Source organism: Bos taurus, chromosome 24 (genome assembly GCF_002263795.3).
Source record: "Bos taurus isolate L1 Dominette 01449 registration number 42190680 breed Hereford chromosome 24, ARS-UCD2.0, whole genome shotgun sequence".
Classification (NCBI taxonomy): domain Eukaryota; kingdom Metazoa; phylum Chordata; class Mammalia; order Artiodactyla; family Bovidae; genus Bos; species Bos taurus.
The window spans coordinates 39,356,344-39,376,372 of NC_037351.1; the positions used below are offsets into that span (position 1 = coordinate 39,356,344).

The following is a 20,029-nucleotide window of genomic DNA, read 5'->3' on the forward strand; positions in this document are numbered from 1 at the left end:
ATCAAGAAGCTCTTTAGTTCCTCTTCACTTTCTGCCATAAGGGTCGTGTCATCTGCATATCTCAGGTTATTGATATTTCTCCAGACAATCTTGATTCCAGCTTGTGCTTCTTCCAGCCCAGTGTTTCTTATGATGTATTCTGCATATAAGTTAAATAAGTAGGGTGACAATATACAGCCTTGACATACTCCTTTTCCTATTTGGAACCAGTCTGTTGTTCCATGTCCACTTCTAACTGTTGCTTTCTGACCTGCATGATTACTGGAAGAATCATAGCTTTGACTAGATGGACTTTTGTTGGCAAAGTAATATCTACTTTTTAATATGCTGTCTAGGTTGGTCATAATTTTTCTTCCAAGGTGCAAGCGTCTTTTAATTTCATGGCGGCAGTCACCATCTGCAATGATTTTGGGGTCCCCAAAAATAAAGTTTCTCACTGTTTCCATTGTTTCCCCATCTATTTGCCATGAAGTGATGGGACCGGATGTCATAATCTTAGTTTTCTGAATGTTGAGTTTTAAGCCAACTTTTTTATACTCTCTTCTTTCACTTTCATCAAGAGGCTCAGTGGGTTGGGATCAACAATTAAAAAAAAAAAAAAACTGCTATTGACAGAAATGTGTGTGTGTGTGTGTTTACACACTGGGTTGTGATCTAAAGCATCTCTTTCTGTGGAATGAAATTTTAAAAATTCAGAAAGCCACTGCCTCATGTGACTCAAACACTTCAGACCTTCTAAAACAGTATCAGAGTTGGTGTGAACTAATATTAAAGGCTTTCCACAGCCTAGAAATTATATTCTAATTCTGGCTTTTGTTCATTTATTCAGTCATTCATTGATGATAGTCCAAAGATAAAAAATTCCATATGTAACACTGGTGCTTATATGATGAACACAGTGTCTGACTTAAGTAGATGTTAAAAAAATTATGATAATGAAAGAATGAATGAAATTATTCATTAAATTATAATAAATTATTAAGTAATGCTTTGCCTCATCTTCCCAGTTATTTTTTTATAAACTTGTTTCTCTTCTCCCTTCTAACCACATGCTCCTAAATGATTTTTTCTGGATAGAATAAACCAAGATGTCTACTTGGGCAGACATCCCAAGTTCAACGTGAAGGCTGAGGTGGGACTTTGCTCTTTGCTGACACACTCACCCAAGTGAGGATAGCGCTTGGCTTGCACTGGACCACCCTCACCACACAGACCGTGGTCCCATCCATCTTATCACAATCAAAGCTTGGATCTGTGGGCAGGACATAGATATTCATAAAAGACAGAACCAGGAAGAATTTGGCTGAAATGGATGTGCTTTATTCAAAACAAGTTGTGTCTTCTGAAGGTGAGGTCTTCGGGAGAACGTTCCAATTCTCTATACAACTGAGAAAGGTATCATGTGACTACAGTCTCAGCCCTGAACAAGGTGCTGCAAGAAATATGAGACAGTATCAGAGTTGCTTTAACCAGGAGATGCCAATTGTAAGTGAGAAGGAAATTCAGGTTGGGCAGAAACCAAATGAAATGCACCGAACAAGAAAGTCTGTAGATAGAACAGCGAGACACATGGGACAGGAACTGTAGGAAGCACAAGAGAAGTGCTCAGTAACATCCTGAAGCCTGAAAACTGATTCTAATTTGCCTAAGGCCTCTTCATTAGGAGCTTGTGTTGTGTAATGTTTTATAAACCATTAGTGAGATGACAGTCTCCAGGAATTCTTTTCCAGGATGGCAGGCCTCCCTCACTCATTCCAGGAGTCAGTGCATCACTCCATGACTCGATGGATTTCTGGGCTGTTCCACATTGTGCCTCCCAGGTCACACTATTTTGAGGGTTGACAGGGAGGAAGTTGAATAGATCTACATCATGGTTAACTTTTAGCAGAAATGAATCACAGGTCAGAGTGACATCAGCTGGCTTCTCAATGACTATCCAGAGATACTGAAGGGAAGGCCTTTCTAGAAGCAAACAGCTAAGAAGGTACATGGGACAAAGATTAGAAAAAAGCAGAATTAGTAGTAGAAGTGAAACTTAAACATTTCAAAGTTAATCTATGAAAACAGACCAGAAGCAGGGAGGATTTAATCCCCAAAAGAGAAGACTGAGGAGTGATCTCATTAGGATCTTCAAAAATACATGAAAAATGATTTTATAGGGACTGGAGAACTAGCTCTTTTAAATCTTAAGCTGAACTTTGAATCATTGAGGCTCCTTCTGAAAAACTGCATCTTTGTTTCTACTTTACTTAATATTTCTCAAATGCCTCTTCCTTACCGTCCAGTTGTTAAATATTAAATTCAATTGACCTGTGTATGTAGGGCTCTGGGTAAGCCCTGAGAGGTGTGGAGGATTTTATAGGAGTCATCTTTATTTCCAAAGAGGTCTCGAGTGAGGCTATGCAGCATATTAGATACTTGCTTTACTAGGGAGTTTTGGGAAGGAGATACTGAAGGAGAAAGTAGTCACATGACCCAATTGTTCTGTTCTGTTCCATGGTTCTGTGTTCCATTCATCTATTACTCTATTTTCAGATTCTCATTGAAGTCTAGAAAGTCATGAAGTTGCTGCTGAGGATGGGTGTGTGTGATGGTTTCCTGTCTCCGAAGAAATGGAAATGGGGCTAAACAGGTTTGTGGAATCAAATACCTGTTACCAGTATAATACCAGTAAAAAATGGATTTTGAAACTTTGAGCTTGAGCTTTTGAAATCAGCAAGCTCTTTATTGTTTCCTCTTGAAGGCAGATATTTCCAATGTCTTCCCAGAATGTAGACAGGATCTTGAAATAAGTTTCTATAACCTAAATTGACTGAGAGTGCTCCCAAGTTCCAAAGGACTCTTCAAGTGTCCAACAGCTACCCAGATGTGGAAAAACTGGTCTTTCCCCCGCAAAGTTCATGATTCCAACTCAGATCTTAACACACAGTTTCAGACTTTTCAGGTTAAGAGAACTTGCCTAGAATGAAATAAATCACTAAATATTGCTTTTCCTAAAATGGCACATCCTTTAAGGCTAATCAGTTTTCAAATTAACATGCACCCAAGTGATTAATTTGATAAACGGGGACACTGAAAACAGCTGTGACACAGGACCTACTCTTGGAATGTTGTGTTGGCATCCATAGAAGGTCAAGTCCTTCCACCTTCTTATTAGACCCGTTTCATCAAGAATTGTTATCCTTATATTTCAGCATTGCACTCGACAATCACATTATTAACCTTTAGCTTCCCCCTGGGAGGAAATTAATTGGTTGGATAATTTTTTGGGGGGGGAGTGGCAGAACTACTGAGCATAGCAATATGAAAACATATTCACATTTTAAATGCTTCTGTATGCATAATAAATACTAGAACACCACCGAGCTGAAATTAATGAGTCTGTATTTGAAGCATGGCTGTATTTAAAATTACCTGCTTGATGACAATTTTACTTAATCACATTACAAGTATCTCTGATTACTTCTTGTTAATTGCTACTTCCATTCTGGAGGGAAAAAGGTCCAGAAATTTCCAGGTAACAGATTACTTAATTGCTAACATCAACCTGGCACTCAAAATAACATTCCCTCCCTTGACCCAGCCAGTCAGCAATGTGTGTGGGCGATGGCACCTCTGGTGGAAAATTGTTTTAGATCCTGTGGGGACATATGAGGGCATGTCTGCTGTTTACTACAGCAGAAGAAGAAGAAAGGCCTAGGCAAAAAAACAGAAACACCTGGGTCTGTGCAGATGTGTGTTGTTGTCGATGTCACGTGGACCTGGGTGCCAGGGGCCTCCATCCACTGGTGCTGCCTGATAGCATGTCTGTGAGATCCGTGGACCAGCAAGGTACCATTTCCATTACACGAGACCCTAGACCTTTCTCCTTTTCTTCCCTCCTATTCATATTTTTATGCTTAGGGTTTCTTGTCTGTCTCCACCCACTTGAATTTAAAGCCCACAAAAGGAGAGATTTTTATTTATTTGTCTGCAGATACATTCCCAGTGCTCATTACACTTGGCACATCATGGTGTGCGTGCTCAGTCGCTCAAGTCACATCTGACTTTGTGACCACATGGACTGTAGCCCACCAGCCTCCTCTGTCCATGGGATTTCCCAGGCAAGAATACTGGAGTGGATTGCCCTTTCTTCCTCCAGAGGATCTTCCCAACCCAGGCACATGGTGGGCTCCCAATAAATAGTTGTTGAATGAATGAATGCAGTAATTTCCACAGTGGATGAAGATAAGGGCCTCTCTGTTCAGGTGCATTTGTTGATTCATTTAAAGAAAATTTCTGAATCAATGTTGATGCAATTCTGGGATATTTCCTTCTATTCTTTGACTTCATTTTCCAAAGCATAGCCGTAAAACTTTCTAGAAACCCAGAAGGACAACCTCAAATTTCAAACTGATAAGGCTAGAGAAAAACAGATCTATTCTTAAGGAGAGAAATGAAAAGGAAAAAAAAGACTAAGCTGACTATTCTGGAGGAAAACTTGACAAACTCATTGAAAAAAGTGAAAGAAAAATATTCAGTCACTAACACCAAGGAAGCTGTCTGAGTGCACTTCCTTTTGTACAAGAACTATTTATTTAATTGGCTGCACTGGGTCTTCGTTGAAACATGTGGACTTTTAGTTGGGGCATGCAGGATCTAGTTCCCTGACTAGGGATCGAACCAGGGCTTCCTGCATTGGGGAATGTGGAGTCTTGGCCACTGGACCACCAGGGAAGTCCCAAGCTTCCTTTGGTAAAGTATTTTTTGACTGGCTTGACTCTCTTTGTTGGAGAGGCCAGGCCAAATGAAATTCGAATTGCTTTCTGTTGGACAAATAAAACCTGGGCTGCTCTCTGAAGCACAGTGTTTGCAAGCATCTTCAGAGCAAATCCTGAACCAGTTTATAGAAAAACAACCACATTAGTGGAAGCACATGCCAGTCACACCTGATCCTTCTCACCACAAGCTGGTGAAGCTACTCATGCATCTTTGGGAACCAGATCCGATAAACATGCTTCCTATTTCTTTCTTTATTTTTTTAAATGAAACTAGTATTGGCCAGTAGTTCTTGATTTTTTTCCTACTAAAAGACCCTTGAGGACCCAGCATTTCATGTAAAACATTGACTCCTGCATGTCCAAATAGGCCCCGTGTGTTTAACACAGTTGTTATCAGTTGCAGTTCAAGGATGGTGAAAAAGCCATCGTGGGAACATTCTTTTAAAAAAATTTTTTTTTAGGAATTTTAAACTAAAAACATTTTTTAAGAATTTTAGATTCAAATTTTTCCGAATTTGACCTGGGATTTCTTACTACTTTGTATACATCACGAATCGATTTGCCTTGATGCTGGATTCCGCAATCAAAGGGAACAAGATCTGATTTCAAGCTGAAGTAAATGGGGAAATAGATGGGTGGTGCCTGTAGGCAAAATTGCACAGAACAACTCAGCCTGACTCCCAGAACCACTCAGCCTGACTCCCAGAACCATTTGGAGAAAAACTCTTACTATTTTAAACTCAGTCTCATTTCTCCAACCTTTGACTTTGCCTTTCCTTTTAAGTCGTGGTTTTGGCTTGTTCTTTTTTAACCCCATATCCCTTTTCCCTGAATTTTCTCCATCTCTGTGTCACTCCTGCAACTGCCATCAGCAGACAGTGATCCGATGCAGCAGCTTTGCCCCTAATAGTTCTGAGGTCCTGAGGGAGGGACAGCCCAAGGTGTCCACATGGCATCTGCATGCCCGCCGCCCCCTGCACCCATCACCAAGTTTCACTGCTGCCTTTAAGGACCTCCTGGTGTATCCCAGCCTTAGCCTGGGTACCTGGGCTTTCGGCGGGAGTGGCTGGGCTGTGTTTATTGATCACCAGATTCAACATTTGTCATCTGCCTGAAAGGATACATGAGGCAAAGACTTGAATGTGCAGGCAAGCTCCCCGAGGAATCGAAGTGTGAGCACCAGCTCACCAACTGGCTCATCAATGGTCACTTGTTGGATTGTTTTTTAATTACTCTATTTAGCTCTGCTGGGTCTTGGTTGCTGCACCGGCTTTCTTTAGTTGTGATGAGTGGGGGCCATTCTCCAGTTGCAGTGTGTGGGCCTCTCACTGGGATGGCTTCTCTTGTTGCAGAACATGGGCTCTAGACAGCACAGGCTTCAGTCGTTGTGGCGCACAGCCTTAGCTCCTTTGAGGCATGTGGAATCTTCCCAGACCAGGGATTAAACCTGTGTCCCCTGCATTAGCAGGCAGATTCTTTAAAAAAAAAAAAAAACACAACTTTTTGTTTTGTGTTGGTGTATAGCCGATTAACAATGTTGTGACAATTTCAGGTGAACAGCAAATGGACTCAGCCATACTTGTACATGTACCCACTCTCCCCAGACTCCCCTCCCATCCAGGCTGCCACATAACATTGATCAGTTCCCTGTGCTATGCAGTAGGTCCTTGTTGGTTTAGCTATTCTATAATAAATACAGCAGTGTGTATATGTCCATCCGCAGATCCCTCTCTCTTCCCATCATCCTTCCCCCTGGCAACCAGAAGTTCGTTCTCTATGAGTCTGTTTCAGTTTTGTAAGTAAGTTCACTTGTATTATTTCTTTTTAGATTCCACATGTAAGGGATGTCATATGATATTTCTCCTTCTCTGTCTGACTTACTTCACTCAGTATGACAATCTCAAGGTCATCCATATTGGTCAGGCAGATTCTTATCCACTGGACTACCAGGGAAGCCCACTTGTTTAATTCTTGAACTCTATTTAATCAGTTTTAACTCTGTCTTCCCAGCAGTATATTAAGGAGCTGGGCTGTGCTAGCTTCCTGCCACAGCTAGAAACTGAAGGGCAGAGAGAGATAGAGTGTAGAGCAGTATGTATTTTTGAAGAAAGACTTCCTGTGAATATATTATTCATTAATATGTTTATTCATAAGGAGAATATATTTATAAGGATTCTGAATATTCAAAAATCTATTAACAAATAGATTCTTCATGAATATATTTACAAGGAGAGATCAGTTTTTAAGAAGAATGTATTTATAAGAAAATATATTCATGACGAATATATTCTTGAATATTAAGAATGTATTCATAGGAACACTTTGTATTCAAGAATACATTTTTATGCCCCAGGAGTTGGAAAGACAAACTGAATATTCTTCAAAATGATATGGAGCAAAGTGTAATGCAGTCAAAACACAGTATTTCAAAAGGAACGAGTGAGTGTGGAAGTTGGTCACGTGCTGGGTGTTTGAGAAACGTTTCCAGAGCAGGTACCTGGTTAGATACAGGACTCAGGATTCAAGCCTGGGTCCGGCTCCAAAGCCTGAGTACTTTTCCCTCCATGTCCCTGCTTCCAGCCCTCACCCAACAGATGGAGATTCCACAGACCAAGGTGATTCAACCAAGGAATCCCAGGGATATCTGAGACTCAACGTCAGCCAGGGGAGGCAGTCTCAGCTCAGAGCCCTGTCCTAAATAGGAGTCAATTTCCTACACTGTCACTTTTTTTTTTAAACTTAAAGAACTTGCCTGAAATGCAGAAGACCCAGGTTCAGTCCCTGGGTCCGGAAGATTCCCCTTGTGAAAGGGATGGCTACCCACTCCAGTATTCTTGCCTGGAAAATCCCATGGACAGAGGAGCCTGGTGGGCTATAGCAGTCCAAGGGATTGCAAAGAGTTGGACACGACTGAGTGACTAACACTTTCACTTTTTCACTTCATAGCCGATTAACAATGTTGTGATAGTTTCTGGTGAACAGCAAAGGGATTTACATGTATCCACTCTCCCCCAAACTCCCCTCCCATCCAAGCTGCCACATAACATTGAGCAGAGTTCTATGTGCTATATACAGTGGGTTCTTGTTGGTGATCCATTTTAAATATAGCAGAGTGTACATGTCCATCCCAAACTCCCTAACTATCCCTTCCCCCCATCCTTCCCCTCTGGGAACCATAATTTGTTTTCTATGCCTGTGAATGTATTTATTTTGTAAATAAGTTCATTTCTTTTTTTTTTTTAATTAACACATCCATTATGTATTAACCAATTTTCTTTTTACATTTTTTATTTTGTATTGGGGCATAACTGATTAATGAACAATGTTGTGATAATTTCAGGTGAACAGCGAAGGGACTCAGCCATATATATACATGCATCCATTCTCCTGCAAACTCCCCTCCCATCCAGACTGCTAGATAACATTGAGCAGAGTTCCTTGGGTTATACGATAGGTCCTTGTTGGTTATCCATTTTAAATATAGTAGAGGATACATATCCATCCCAAACTCCTGGTTATACAAGGTTAGCATCTAATCCCAGAGGAAGGAAAGGGATGTACAGAGGTGATTAAGGGTCGGTTTTTCCTAGAATGTCTGCTGGTTGTTGAAAGCGACAGAAATTTATTTTTGCAGAAGTTACCTCAAATTACAGATGTTTAAAGACCATGGTCCCAGAAGTGCCAGCCCCCTTAGGATTCTTGCTAATGATCTAATTTCCAGCATTGCAATATATATGAGGGCTCCTTTGTGGAAACTTTCTAACATCCTAGAAGCCTGTATCTCCTGATGCCCTGGTGACAGGTTTTTGCTTTGTCCTCGACTCACTCATGTTCCCGGTGGGACTCTGGAGGAGAAAAGGGGAGTGGGGGTGAGGCTGGTACCCAGGGTGGTGGAGGCCTTCACAGCATCTGGGTATTTCTGGATGCTGCCTGACAGCGAAGGGTGGTGAGGACAGGGGTGGTTCCTGGCAGAGCAGAGGAGCTCACCTCCCAACACTCCAGTTCCAAGCCCTTCGGGAGACCACAGGGACAGGGGAGGGAGCTGGCTAGAGCTGGTTCTGGCGTGGTGGACTCATGTCCAGGACGATCCTAGGGTCTGCCCCGCCTGCTCCTGGGCCCCCGACATGAGCCACACTAAGAGTGGGCCCCTTGGGGTCAAACTTGATGCAAATTTGAGTATATATGTGGGAGATTCCTGCAGGATTGTTCAGAAAATGGATTGCGGTTGCTTTTCTGAGACCTATTTAATGGCTTCTGTTAGGTGTCCAGCAGCTTACACATGTGTTGCGTTGGTTACATTCACGCATGCGTACATGCTCAAAACCAAATTTAAAACAGCTTGATTCAAGTTGAGCTTGGATCAGGTTCTTTCTGTCTGATCGTTCTGTCTTAGAGGGACACAAAGTTCAACCCTAATCTGGCTTGGAATTTTCTGTCCTGTTTTCAATCCTTCTGTGGAAATGACATGTATTAAATACACAAACTGCAAATCTCCTGTCTTCCACGGAACCTACATAAAAGCCATTTTGAGATGCTTTTAATTTAAAAACCTCTCAAATCATTAACACCGTCCCTGAGGAAACATACCTCGGGCGTTCAGTAAGGGCTGACTTCTCTGCTGGCTTGGGGTGCAGGGTTACTCTCTACGGTCCTTCAGGGGATGCGGGGAGCCAGGCTATGATATTCATGAAGGCAGTGAGGCAGGGGTTTTTATCTGTTTATTATCATTTAAAATATATGACAATTGTAATGAAGCAGAAGCAGGTATTTTAATTGTATGTGGCAGTTTAAAAAAGAAAAACCAAACAGAAAAAATGCACATCAACCAATAATACAGTAAAATGCCATGTAGGCAAAGTGAGACTCTAAAGAATGGAATCTAAGCACACCTCTGAGAGAAGAAGTTCTCTTTTCCTCATTGACTTGAAGTTTGATAAACTCTCCAAGCAACTTTCTTAAACCCTAAGATTCTTAACTGAAGCAAATGGGTACCATTGGATTGATTCTATTTATTTCTTTTCTCTCCCACCAACGAAAATAAAAAACAAACCGCATCCCGCCCCCAAACCCAACCAAAACAATGGCGCCTCCATTCCACGGGGCGTTGGTAGCTCTTACTGTTTGGTATAAGAAAGGAGGTGCTTGTCTTTCAAAACTGTGAGGCTGACTTTGCATAGCTTCAGTCTCAAATATAGTCACTTACACAAAACAAACCCTTGCTCATAACAAAAGACTTGTTTAAACGAGTACTAGACACCCAGCTCTAGACCTCTTCCCTTGATGAAGCCTCTGTCTGTAGACAGGTACCCAGGGCCCTGGTGAACACAGCTCCTCCTGACAGGCAGGTGGCCCGTGGGATGTCAGCCTCCCAGGTGGCCCCCAGAGTGGAAGCTGTGAGGATGTGGATGGGGGGCGTTTGTGTCAGGACTTGGGTCCCCGGCAGTAAGGGCACCACAGGCAGAGAGTCCTCAGGAGGGTCCTCCTAGTTTCTGCCAAGTATCCTGCTGGCTGTTCTCATGGGACCCGGGCATGCTCCCGGAGACCCGGCGGCACAGCTGAGAAATGGTTCGTGGAACCTAGATAAGAATTAATGGATCATGAAAACGTGTGCTTATTACTGATCCGCAGTTTCCTGAGTAAAGCACACACATCTCACATGAAGTCATTAAAGCACCAGGCCTCTGCCTCTTAGACTCCCTGCACCCAGAGGGCAGATCACAGCCAAGCTCAGATGCTGAGCTGACGAAAACATTAACAGTGTGTGTCTGAAAACCATGTTGCTCATATCCCACCCTAGAGAGTTTCATCCTTGCAAAATGAGAAGCGGCTTCTTGGACGGTGAGGGACCAGGATAAAGATGCATCCCGTGGGCTTCTTGAGTCTGTTCCTGTCACGCATCAGAGCCACGGTGGTGACGGTCAGGGTCCTGCTGGGCCTGGGGGCTTCGGCATCACTGGCGCTGGATCAGCCATCCAATCTTCCAAACGTAAAAGCCACGGCTGCTTTACAAGGTCCCGTTCATACTTGGGCATGTCCATGGGAACACCGAAATCAAGTTCCTGCGGCTGAGGTTCCTGCTGAAAGAACAAGGCACGGCGATGGCCATGGTCCCTCAGGTACAGCATCCCCCCATGGCCTCCTGGTCTAAGATGGCATCCTCCCCATTGAGCTCCTGGGAGGTCCTGAACACGAGGATGGAGTTGTAAACCTTCAGGGCTGGATCCAGCTCGATCTTCATCCACCTGGATAATGTCCGTCTGTTAGCAGCAGGAAGACTCTGCCATCGATGTGCTGTCAGTAAATAAATGCTCACAAATAAACACAGCCTGCTCCTCCAGTCTGTTTGCCCCCCTCCAACCCCCCCCCCCCCCACTGCCAGGAGCCCCTGGGTGCTGAGCTGCGACCCAGACGCCATGGGTTCCCAGAGCTCAGGGGACCACGGAGCACAGCAGCATCTTAGTCCAACTGCTCTGACAGTAGGTTCTCCCCAGAACCCTGAAGCTAAGTTACATTAAAAGGTGTTCATTCTGTTAAATGTGAACTCAGCGTACACAAATTAGGCTAAACTTCTACTGTTACATTTTAAAATTTTTGGACTGAATTTGTATCAAGGGCCTTAACAATAACCTGCTTTCATATACCAAGTGAATCTCCAGGAATACGTCACATGAAGATGATGAGTGGTGAGGACACGCTGGTGTTATTTATGCAGTGAAATACTGCAAACAACTGGACATGCCAGGAACAGCAGAGGGAAAGAAATTACGGCGTCACCGAGGATGGGGGACAGGCAGTCACCAAAATTCACGTCTCAGTGTAATAGGTAATGACTTGGGAAACTTTCTGTGGGTTGTGAAGTAAGGGAACATGAGCTGATGACCTAGAAAGATTTGTTTTCATTTGTAAAATTAAATGTGTGTGATCACTGTAAACATACACAGAGTTGAAATATTTGAAGTCTTTACAGCAAATGTGAAGTGATCTTTGGCCAGATGTTTGGTTTGTGTTTTCTCCTTTAACCTTACTTAAAATGCTTTTTGTGACAAACACCATTATAAGCAGAAGTACATTCAAAATGAATGTGTTATTTATTAACTTTGAAAACACGTCGTGGTGGTCTGGAATGTCTTGGCTATCTTGAGACTGCGTGATGGCCAGTAGCCACTGTGCACGTTGTGTTTCCAGCTTCTAGAAGCCCCAGGATGGTTTCAGAGTTCGAATCTCAGGGACAGGCCCATAGCCACGCCGGCTATTCACATGGGCAGGCCCAGGAGGCGTCCTGAGTCCAGAACCAAGAAGGCAGAATGGAGTTTGCTGTAACACCCGTCCAGGAACCCAGCCCTGTGGTTCTAACCCTTTTGGTTCACAACACAACCTCCCTGTCAGTGTCCCCCTGAGGAAGAAGAGATCCCCAAGGACCCCAGGTAGGGTGTTAGTTTTAAAAGCTTTCATGGGCTTCCCTGGTGGTTCAGATGGTAAAGAATCAGCTTGCCAATGCGGAAGACATAAGAGACACGGGTTCGATCCCTGGGTCAGGAAGATCCCCTGGAGGAGGGCATGGCAACCCACTCCAGTATTCTAGCCTGAAGAATCCCATGGACAGAGGAGCCTGGTGGGCTATAGTCCACAGGGTCACAAAGAGTCAGACAGGACTGAAGTGACTTTGTGCGCGTGCACAACATGCCGCAGGTCACAGGGGGCAACACTGTGGCTGTGGGCAGATTGCTGACCTCCAGCAGGGGCCCCTCTGCTCTGCATCGCTGCCAGTCAAGGAGCCCCTGCCCTGGGACAAGCCTGGGCCAGCTGCTGTAGACACACTAACGGTGACCCTTGCAGGTCCTCTCACATCAGTGTGTTTACAGAGCGGGGAGGAGAGAAGTGAGGCAAGCTGCCGTGGTGACTCTGCAGGTCTTAACGGCCACACTGGAGCAGCCGGACCTCAAGGAGACTGTGGACAAGGGGGTCCTGGACGTGGCAGACATAGAGGACACCGGTTCATGTGAGGCTGGGCTGGGGAGTGGGGGTTCCCCCTTCCATGTTCCCATCAGCGGGTCCAGACTGGGCCCTGATGCTGAGCTCCTTGCAGATGGAAGGCCTGGCAGGCTCAGAGGGGCCTGGGACCCACAACTCAGAGAGCGCCTCCCCTGCCCCATGTGTGCCCTGAACCCAGAAACCGGGAGTGTCAGCTGCACCCTGTCCACAAGCATGGTTTTCTCAAGAGTTCTAGATCAATGGCAGAGGCTCAGGGATCAGACTGGTACGAGATGAACCTTTGCTCACGAGGCCCCAGCTCACCAGTCAGCAAACTGCCCTGCCCTCTGGGTCTGGAGGGGGAAGCCCTGTAGACGGAGCGTGCAGCTTCTCTGTGACCCTCTGAGCAGGGGCGGGGTGGGGACAGACAGGATGGCCCTACTTCCACTTTGGAGCAGAAAAGTATATCCCCTTTCCTGGATGCAGGTCCGTGGCAGGTCCCCCCTGACCTCAGGGTAGTCACATTACAGGGGTTCAGGGGCACCCCAGGGAGTGACTGAGGGATGTGTTCCAACTGTCCCTTCCATGAGTGGCTGCAGAGCTGAGGCCACCAGCTCCAGTTGCAAGTCACAAAGCACAGCTCACATCAGCAGCCCAGACAGAGGCTGCCCTGAGACCGCTCCTGCCTGCACCTCCTCCTCTCGCCCCCGCCACACTGCTCTTATTTACACTTAAGTAAACGGAAGCAGAGCACTCCTGGGTCTGGGCTGGATACATATAATTTTCCCGTTTCCTACCTCCCTCCTGAGGTACTAGGCATGCTCCTTACCGCCCAGCAGAGATGCCACAAACTCAGCCACCCACAGTGTGACGTGAAAAGCCTGATTCAAAACACTCAATGGAAATAACACCTTGGGTTGTAGTCCTTCAATGTTTGAGTAAAACACACTTCACATTCCTCACAACGCTGGGGGTTTAAACAGTAACCATCCAGCCACATTCGTACGTACCAGCTCAGAAGTGACACCAGCTCCTACTGTCTTTTCTGGCCTCTTGTTCTAGGCTGACCTACGTAGGGTGACAGTCACCATGGTGCAATGGCAGCCTCCATCTTGGTGGGGCTCTGGCATTCTAGAACCTTCTATCATCTGGCCTGCAGGGTCAGGAGGGCAGGGGCAGTGGCTGAAGGGATAATGAAGGGGTAGTAATGAAAGGGTAGTCAGGAGCTGAGGGCTGCCCACCTGCCCTTTCCAGACCCCTCTCTCTCACCTGAGCCTCCAGGGCCTCCCCTGGGGCCTGGCCAGCAACAGGGACTTGGGAACTCTCTGCTGAGGGAATTCCCAGGAAAATGATGAGGAAGCTGAAGCCCAATCAGTTAGTTCAGTCACTCAGTTGTGTCCAACTCTTTGTGACCCCATGGACTGCAGCAAGCCAGGCCTCCCTGTCCATCATCGACTCCCGGAGCTTGCAGAGCCACCTGGAGAGCTTTAAACACCATCTCAGGCCAGGCTTACGCTGCAGATTCCAAATCAGTGGTGCTGGATCTGCCCAAGAGTTGGGCAGGGATTAGACTCCCAGGTTGACACTGCCCTAATGTGCAGTCAGGGCCAGGGACCCTGGGTGAGAGGACGCCTGGGAGGAGGAGACCTGGGTGCCTCTAGGGGACAGCCTGCAGCCTCTCCCCCTCAGAGAGTTCTGGGGGCTGGACATTGCACTGTGGCTGAGCCCAGAGCTGGAGGCAGGAGATGCTGGGGGTGAATCCTGAGGCTCCGCCCATAGACTGGGGTTGGGGCTGAAGGAGACGATGCTGACCGCAGGGACAATGCTCAAGGACAACCTTCCTACCCCAGCATTACTCCACGCTGGGCTGATCCTTCCTGCTGTGGGGCTGCCCTGCCAACTGGAGGATGTTCAGTGACATCCCTGCCTTCTGCCAGCTAAGTGACAGGAACACCCCCAACACGCACAACTGCGACGAGAAATGAGTCCAGATGTTGCCGATGTCAGTGGGTAAGAGCCGTGGTGAGGAAGAAGGGCTCTCCCGGGAAGGCTCTGTGCCAGGCAAGGGCTGGGGTCACAGTAGGGAAATACACATAGAAAAGTGGGACCAGGAATTAGCTAAGACACACCCTGGTTGTGTCTCAATTCCTGGCTGCCTGGGGAAGCCACGCCAGCACCAGGGTCCCTGGGCCCTCATCCCAGGCTCAGGGATGTGCTCCAGAGACAGTCTCTTGTAAACACACGCTCCAGCAACTACTGTTCTCCAAAAGGAGCTGAAGTATTGCTTTGATGGTTTTCAGAGGTTAAAATATCCTCTTCTGGACAAACAAATACAAATTTAAAAAAAGGATCACATTCCCTCTTCTTAGTACTATGAGCCAAGAAATCACTGTCCATGTCAGAGGTAGACTGGGTTTTTAAATGGGTATAAATGACGTGCTAAACCAAAGAGTAAACAGAGCCACACCGCGGGCAGGTGGCCCAGCCCGCACAGCCTCACACTCCCTTCCTGTCTTTCTTGGGTCTGAAATTCTCTTTCTGGACAGAGATGCTGATGCTACTCAACCTACCTTTTTCCAAAGTAAAGAACAAGTTCAATGAAATCTAATGAGACAGACTTTACTGACTAGAATTTAAAATATCCAAAGGCCTGGATCATCATTTGGCATCATCACTCAATATTGCTAGTTAGGATTTCTTCCCCCTGAGAAATTCATTCTATGTTGAGCTTCAGGAGAAAGCCCATTTGCTACAGATTTTCTCAGCATACAGTAGGTGAACTTCACTGGGCCTCAGAGCAGCATCGGAAGGTTTCCCTTTCATGCTTCCCTTTGGCACGTGTCTCTGTCTTCATGTTGAGTTCAGCACAGAGAACTGGTCAGATGGTGCCAAGTCCACGGAGAAGGAGGCTGTTGTCCTGTCCTTCGTCTCTACCCAGGACCGCTGTGTGGATGCGGCTGCTTTCCTGAGGTGATGGTGGCCCAGTTGTAGCCCAGAGTGGCTGACCTTGACCTTGGTCTTGATGGGGGCAGCATACCTGGTTCCCCGAGTTCTCGGGGGTGCGGCATCACATAGTAGACACCCCGGTTTTGCTTTGGAAGGACACCGAGTCAGCGAGTTCCAGGGATGACGCAGCAGTTTGGAAAGACCAAGAACGATGACATTGTGCAGGCTCTGAGCTGGGCCCTTTGCCCCGCATGACTTCCCTCCCAGGCAACCTCGTGCAGACCAGCGGGCCCATTTCCTTCAGTGGGGCTGCTGCCCCCTTAAATCTCTCTTGATGCCCATGTTCCCATCTCGCTGAGCCAGCGCTGCCACGCGCCTGACTGTCCTGGTTCCAGGGCCACTGGGGACTGTGTCTCCAGCCTAGGTCTCTTTTGTCAACAGTGGAGTTGGTTAGTGGCCCCTTTTCATGGCCTGACTATTTAAGGCTGCTCTGCTTAGGCAGCGCCATCCTGACTTTTTCTCAGCACTCCCTCCTGTGCAAAGATTGTGTCCATTAACCATCTTTCAGAGTTAATGGACATGTAGGGAGCCCTTGGATGAGGCCGGGGAGATTGCACATGCTGCTTTAAAAGGCATTTTTGAATGTAAGAAATAAAAGTGACCTATAGACACCGGGCATCCCCGAGTGGCACCCTGTGATGAGTGTACACGTCACATCCACCTGCCTGTGCCCACGGACACCTGGCAGGAGGGGCTGCAGAAAATTCCCCTCCTAATTCACCCCCGTACTCGCACATCTGTCTCACAGCTGCTCTGGCAAGACACTTGCTATAAAGATGTGAACAGATATAAGACTAATTTAGCCCCTACTCTTAAATGCTTGCACCCATCTATAGAACACTTCCACGACTAGAGTAAGAAATACGCTCCCCAGGGACTACCCCTTGCGTGTGTGCTCACCCCCACGTTCCTAACGAAGGTTTCACAAAATGGGAGCCTCTGTAACGGGATGATGTGCTGTCGTCTGGTCTCGTCTCTCTGTTTAGAACCATTGCATTGACTTCATGGCCTGCCTGTGCTCTGAAAGAATCTGCTCTGGCAGAAAGAGCCAGAGAAACAGGAAAGGAGTTCAAAGTCAGCTGCCACTTCCGGGCTAGGTGCCGAGACCCGGGTAGGTAACAGAGCTTGGAGTGGAGGCCTCCTTCTGGCCAGGAAAGCAAACAAGAGGGACTGTCCTGTGTTGCATCTCCGGCCAGAGACAACAACCCGCCTTAAGTCTCCCCGGATGGCGCTTAACACGAGGGCCCACCAGTCATCTTCCACACGCCCTGTCCCTGGCCACTGAGCCCTGCTCCAGTCTCTGCCCCACGGGAACAAACAGCAGAGGAATAGCGCTCCCCCAAGCCCGCTCAGCTCCTCAAGTCCTCACTCCCTCACTCGCCACTCAATGCAGTCACGGGCTTCCCAGGTGGCTCAGTGGTAAAGAACCCACCTGCCAATGCCGGAGATGCAGGTTCAATCCCTGGGTTGGGAAGATTCCCTGGAGGAGGGCGTGACAGCCCACTCGAGTGTACTTGCCTGGGAAATTTCATGGACAGAGGAGTCCAGTGAGCTACAGTCCATGGGGTCCCAAAGAGTCGGACATGACTGAGCAACTGAGCATGCGTGCGCACAGACACTGTGGCCTCAGTGGATGAGACTAAGATGCCCCCTAGGGAGCCGCCTTGTTTTCAGCTGTACAAACAGAACCATCATCACAACACCCACACTTTGAACCTCCAAAGACTCTTCTTGGGGACCAATTTTGGTGCCAGAGAATGTGCTACAGAATGTGAGAATTCAGAGGGAAATTTAGGATGTGGTCCTTGTCCTCAGGGGCCTCTAATGGTAGTTAGCAAGTCAAAGGTATGTCAATGTTAGGGAATATCACAGGCTGTTGTCTCTGAGTTGCATCCCTGCGGGCGCCCATAGTCACAGAAGCCTCTCCAATGCCTTCTGTATCTTTAATCTAGAAATGTACAAGACCTCTTCCAGCAATGAAAGGCTGGGATCCCACGTGTACCCATTAAGGAGAGCTCAGAACTGTGACTGTGGCTTCCTGATCATTTTCCATGGCATCTTTGGTCCTCCCTCACCACCTCCCTTCTGAGACATGCCCCAGCCTGGGGAGACTTGTGCTGGGCCAGCTACTTTCCTTAATCACCCCCCAGACTCCACTTTATTCAGTGTCAGACTTGAAACTTATCAGATCAGAACCCTCTCCTCGCCGCCCCACCCCACACCCCCGCCAAACACAAATTTCCTAAAGAAACTCTAATGTTCTGAAACTAGAATTCTAAATTCTAAACATTCTGATATTCCATAAGAGTGATTCCTGCTCTGGGATAATGCTCCTCCCACTCTCCAGAAGTTAACAAAAGCTGTGACCCACCCCTTAAGGGAAAAAAATACACGCATATGAACCCACTCCAGTGTCCTTGCCTAGAGAATTCCGTGGACAGACCATGGGGTCACAAAGAGTCCAACATGACTGAGCAACTAACAACACACACACACACACACACACGCACACACACACAGTTTTCCCAAATCCCCTGCAGCCCAATCCCACAGCCCCAGCGGGAACCTTGTGACCTGGACACTCACTGCCGGCCTCTGCCTTCCCCGCTTCCTATGCTTCCTGGTCATGGACTCACTGGCCTCCATTCTTGGCCATGCTCTCTGGGGTTTGTGCCTGGTGAGGCCCCATCTGGTATTTCTGCCCCTGGTGTCACCTGCGGGGACCTGAACTCAGAAGATCCCACAATAAATTCATCATCTTATCCTCCAGCCCCCACACTGGATCCTGTCCCCAAAGTTCCATTTTTTGATGACGCCACTGCTTTCGCATTCTTCCCGATGAAGCCTGTGGGCTGCGTCGCTGACACATGATTATCCTAATTAAGTGCCAGGCCGTGTAGCAGAAGCTATAAGAGGAGTCAGCCTGGCTCATCTCACCTTTTCATCCTGTGTCCCGTCTACTTCCTGTGAGGCGGCTCTGCCCGCCGAACCCAGCCTGGCCCCTGCTCACGCTCACCTCCTAGCAGGTCTTTGCGGTTTGCACCTCCCTGAAGCACCAGCTTCAAAATAGGACTTTCGGCCTAAGACATGGGTACTGCCTGACTGGCCTGCATGCTCGGCCCAGGCTTGGCCCTTTCTCCACCCCAGGCCCACCTTCCTGAAGCCCAGTGGGCACATGCTTGGGGGTGAGACGTCAACTCAGGATGCAGCTCTGACTGTGTGACCTGAAGAGGTTCCTCGGTCTGCGGCGCCTCTACTTCCCTGTCTGTAAAATGGGCCAAGAAGCAAACGCGCCTCCTGATTGTGTGAATGCAGTTCACGATCATCGCTATCCCCTCCACTTCTGGTTTTCCTCCTGCGCTTGGTGTCCCTTCTTTTCTCCGCTTGGACATAGCCCACTTTTGCTTCAAAATCCAGCTCAAATGCCCTTGCTGTTCAACAGTCACTCAACAAATACTTACTGGGAGATCTACTCAGTGCTGGCCTCAGTGAGAGGCTCTGGGGTACAGGCCCAGGGAGTGGAGTGAGGTGTCCACCCACCTCTCAGGGTTCAGGGTCAGCTGAGTGAGCATCGACAATGCTGTTGGACATGTTTATATTAAAATCTAGTTCATTTTCCAAATTTGCTGTTATATTGAGTGCAGCACTTTCACAGCATCATCTTTTAGGATTTGAAATAGCTCAACTGGAATTCCATCACCTCCACTAGCTTTGTTCATAGTGATGCTTCCTGAGACCCACTTGACTTCACATTCCAGGATGTCTGGCTCTAGGTGACTATCACACTATCGTGGTTATCTGGGTCATGAAAATCTTTTTGTACAGTTCATCTGTGTATTCTTGCCACCTCTTCTTAATATCTTCTGCTTGGTCCATACCATTTCTGTCCTTTATTGTGCCCATCTTTGCATGAAATGTTTCCTTGGACTGCAAGGAGATCCAACGAGTCCATCCTAAAGGAAATCAGTCCTGAATATTCATTGGAAGGACTGATACTGAAGCTGAAACTCCAATACTTTGGCCACCTGATGCGAATAACTGACTCATTTGCAAAGACCCTGATGCTGGGAAAGATTGAAGGCAGGAGGAGAAGGGGATGAGATGGTTGGATGGCATCACTGACCTGAAGGACATGAGTTTGAGTAAGCTCCAGTAGTTGGTGATGGACAGGGAAGCCTGGCGTGCTGCAGTCCATGGGGTCGCAATGAGTCGGACACGACTGAGCCACTGACTGAACTGAATCCATTTTCCCCTCTGTCTGGCGTCTTGTGCCGCGTGGTGACCTACTTTAC

The 20,029-nt window shown here is 47.1% G+C and overlaps 1 long non-coding RNA gene across 1 annotated transcript in view; it reads left to right on the forward strand.

Moving 5' to 3' along the window:
- Positions 1-11,836, forward strand: part of LOC100847357 (uncharacterized) — a 55,744-nt gene extending 43,908 nt beyond the window's left edge. The window contains exons 2-3 of the long non-coding RNA XR_139674.6: positions 2,536-2,632; positions 10,558-11,836. This is a non-coding gene — a long non-coding RNA (uncharacterized lncRNA). The remainder of the gene's footprint in view (positions 1-2,535; positions 2,633-10,557) is intronic.
- Positions 11,837-20,029: the final 8,193 nt, after the last annotated feature.